General features: G+C 41.3%; 1 non-coding gene across 1 annotated transcript; it reads left to right on the top strand.

Annotated features, from left to right (window-relative positions):
• The first annotated feature begins 4,234 nt into the window (after nt 1-4,234).
• Nucleotides 4,235-4,342, top strand: LOC148544148 (small nucleolar RNA R71). Its single transcript, XR_015901142.1, has one exon. It is a non-coding gene; the product is annotated as a small nucleolar RNA R71 (small nucleolar RNA).

Raw genomic sequence — 4,342 nt, 5'->3', positions numbered from 1 at the left:
GCCCTCCTATCCATTAATGCTCAAAGCCTTGGATCCTTTTTACCCTTGCCTTTTGGTTTAAAGAGCTATTGGCTTTTTCTGCTTGATTTTTCTTTTTCTTTCTTTTTTTCTTTATTTTTTGCCATTTTTTTCGCAAGCTTTGTGTTTTTCACTGCTTTTTCTTGCTTCAAGAATCAATTTTATGATTTTTCAGATTATCAATAACATTTCTCCTTTTCATTATTCTTTCAAGAGCCAACAATTTTAACATTCATAAACTTCACTATCAAAAATATGCACTATTCAAGCATTCATTCAGAAAACAAAAAGTATTGCCACCACATCAAAATAATTAAACTATTTTTAAGATAGAATTCGAAATTCATGTACTTCTTTTTCTTTTTCAGAAAACATTTTTCATTTAAGAAAGGTGAAAGATTCATGGAACATTCATAGCTTTAAGACATAGACACTAAACACTAATGATCATGTAATAAAGACAAAAAACATAGACAAAACATAAAGCATAAATACCGAAAAAATAAAAAAATAAGAACAAGAAAATTAAAGAACAGGTCCACCTTAGTGACGGCGACTAGTTCTTCCTCTTGAAGATCCTATGGAGTGCTTGAGCTCCTCTATGTCTCTTCCTTGCCTTTGTTGCTCCTCTCTCATGGCCTTTTGGTCCTCTCTGATTTCATGGAGGATGATGGAGTGCTCTTGGTGCTCCACTCTCAGTTGCTCCATGTTAGAACTCAAATCTCTTAAAGAGGTGTTGAGTTGCTCCCAATAGTTATGTGGAGGGAAATGCATCCCTTGAGGCATCTCAAGGATTTCTTGATGAGGAATTTTCTCATGCTCTTGTTGAGGTCCATGAGCAAGCTCTCTTGTTTGCTCCATCCTCTTCTTAGTGATGGGCTTGTCCTCTTCAATGAGGATGTCTTCCTCTATGACAATTCTGGCTGAATTGCATAGGTGACAGATGAGATGAGGAAATGCTAACCTTGCCAAAGTGGAGGGCTTGTCAGCCACCTTGTATAGTTCTAGAGATATGATCTCATGAACTTCTACTTCCTCCCCAATCATGATACTATGGATCATGATAGCCCGATCCATAGTTACTTCGAATTGGTTGCTAGTAGGAATGATAGAGCGTTGGATGAACTCCAACCATCCTCTAACCACGGGCTTGAGGTCAAGCCTTCTCAGTTGAACCGGCTTGCCTTTGGAGTCTCTCTTCCATTGCACTCAGTCCACACAGATGTCCATGAGGACTTGGTCCAACCTTTGATCAAAGTTGACTCTTCTAGTGAAAGGATGAGGATCTCCTCTCATTATTGGCAAGTTGAATGCCAACCTTACAGTTTCCGGACTGAAATCCAAGTATTTCCCCCAAAACATTGTGAGCCAATTCTTTAGGTTCGGGTTCACACTTTGATCATGGTTCTTAGTGATCCATGCATTAGCATAGAACTCTTGAACCATTAAGATTTCGACTTGTTGGATGGGGTTAATGAGAGATTCCCAACCTCTTCTTCGAACCTCATGTCGGATCTCTGGATATTCACTCTTTTTTAGCATGAAGGGGACCTCGGGATCACCTTTTCCTTGGCCACAACTTCATAGAAGTGGTCTTGATGGACTTCTGAGATGAATCTCTCCATCTCCCATGACTCAGAGGTGGAAGCAATTGCCTTCCCTTTCCACTTTCTAGAGGTTTCTCCGGCCTTAGGTGCCATTAATGGTTATGGAAAAACAAAAAGCAAAGCTTTTTCCCACACCAAACTTAAAAGGTTTGCTCGTCCTTGAGCAAAAGAAGAAAGAAAGGAGGAGAAGAAGAAGAAATGGAGGAGATAGAGGGGTGTTTTGGATTCGGCCAAGGGGGGTTTTAAGTGTTTATGATGTGTGAAATTGAAGGTGGTAAGGAGGGGTATTTATAGGGTAAGAGAGAGAGGGAAGTCGTGTATGAAGGGGTTGGGTTTGGGAGGGAAATGTTTTGAATTTGAATGGTGAGGTAGGTGGGATTTTATGATGGGTTTTGGGGAATAGTGGATGGATATGAGTGGTGACGAGATTATGGGGAGGAGGGTAGGATTTGATAGGTGAATGGTGTTTGAAAAAGAGTGTTATGGAAAGGTGTGAAGAGGAGAGAAAGAGAGGTGGGGTAGGTGGGGATCCTGTGGGGTCCACAGATCCTGAGGTGTCAAGGAATTCTGGTCCCTGCACCTTTTTGGCGTTTAAACGCCCTCTGTGTGCCATTTCTGGCGTTTAACGCCATCTCTGCTACCTTTTCTGGCGTTAAACGCCAGGCTGATGCCCTTTTCTGGCGTTTAACGTCAACTAGACACCTTTTTCTGGCGTTAAACGCCAGTCTTTCTACCAATTCTGGCGTTTAACGCCCAGAATGCTGCCAGACTGGGTGTTAAACGCCCATTCTGCTATCCTTACTGGCGTTTAAATGCCAGTAAGCCTGTCCTCCAGGGCGTGCTATTTTTTATGCTGTTTTTGATTCTGCCTTAATTCTGCAGCTGTTTTTGTGACTCCACATGATCATCTACCAAAGAAAACATAACATGACAATGGAAAACAAATGTCTATAAAAATAAATATAATTAAATAACATTGGGTTGCCTCCCAATAAGCGCTTCCTTAATGTCAATAGCTTGACAGTGAGCTCTTAGAGAGCTTCACAGAGGCTCAGAGCTTAATGGTGGCCTCCCAACACCAAACTTAGAAGTTGAGTATGGGGGCTCTGTTTGACTCTGTATTGAGAGAAGCTTTTCATGCTTCCTCTCTATGGTTACAGAAGAAGATCCTTGAGCCTTAAACACAAGGTAGTCCTCATTCATTTGAAGAACTAACTCTCCTCTATCCACATCAATCACAGCTCTTGCTGTGGCTAGGAAGGGTCTTCCAAGGATAATGGATTCATCATCATCCTTCCCAGTGTCTAGGATTATAAAATCAGCAGGGATGTACTGGCCTTCAACCTTCACTAAGACATCCTCTACAAGTCCATAAGCCTGTTTCCTTGATTTGTCTGCCATCTCTAGTGAGATTCGTGTAGCTTGTACCTCAAAGATCCATAGTTTCTCCATTACAGAGAGTGACATAAGGTTTATTCCTGACCCCAGGTCACACAGAGCCTTCTCAAAGGTCATGGTGCCTATGGTACAAGGTATTAAGAACTTTCCGGGATCCGGTTTCTTCTGAGGTAGTTTCAGTTGAACCAAAGCATTCAGTTTTATGATTGCTCCTAAATACTGAGCTACTTGCTCTTCAACAATATCTTCATCCTCATTAGAGGAAGAATCTTCATCAGAACTCATGAACTGCAGCATTAAGTTCCATGGAATCTCTATGGTCTCTATATGAGCCTCAGATTCTTTTGGTTCCTCAATAGGGAACTCCTTATTGGTCAGTAGACGTCCAGCAAGGTCTTCCTCACTGGAAATCACTGCCTTTTTACTCTCTCCAGGTTCGGCCACTTTGGATATAGTTATGGCCTTGCACTCTCTTTTGGAATTCTCTTCTGTATTGCTTGGGAGAGTACTAGGAGGAGTTTCAGTAACTCTTTTACTCAGCTGACCCACTTGTACCTCCAAACTTCTGATGGAGGACCTTGTTTCAGTCATGAAACTGAGAGCGGTCTTAGATAGATCAGAGACTATGGTTGCTAAGTTAGAGAGGCTCTGCTTAAAATTCTCTATCTGTTGCTGAGAAGATGATGGAAAAGGCTTGCTATTGTCAAACCTATTTCTCCTACCACTATTATTATTGAAGCCTTGTTGAGGCTTCTGTTGATCATTCCATGAGAAATTTGGATGATTTCTCCATGAAGGATTATAGGTGTTTCCATAGGATTCTCCCATGTAATTCACCTCTTCCATTGCAGGATTCTCAGGGTCATAAGCTTCTCCTTCAGAGGAGGCTTCTTTAGTACTGCCGGATGCTGCTTGCATTCCAGTCAGATTCTGAGAAATCATATTGACTTGTTGAGTCAATATTTTATTCTGAGCCAATATGGCATTCAGAGTATCAATCTCAAGAACTCCTTTCTTCTAAGTCATCCTATTATTCATAGGATTTCTTTCAGAAGTGTACATGAACTGGTTATTTGTAACCATCTCAATGAGTTTCTGGGCTTCTACAGGTGTTTTTTCAGATGAAGAGATCCACCAGCAGAGTGGTCCAATGACATCTTGGACAATTTAGACAGACCATCATAGAATATACATAAGATGCTCCATTCTGAAAGCATGTCAGAAGGACACCTTCTGATCAATTGCTTGTATCTTTCCCAAGCTTCATAGAGGGATTCACCTTCCTTCCGTCTAAAAGTTTGGACTTCCACTCTAAGCTT

Source organism: Arachis ipaensis, chromosome B9, assembly GCF_059453495.1.
Source record: "Arachis ipaensis isolate K30076 ecotype BB chromosome B9, ASM5945349v1, whole genome shotgun sequence".
Classification (NCBI taxonomy): domain Eukaryota; kingdom Viridiplantae; phylum Streptophyta; class Magnoliopsida; order Fabales; family Fabaceae; genus Arachis; species Arachis ipaensis.
This window is presented reverse-complemented; position numbering and strand designations above follow the sequence as displayed.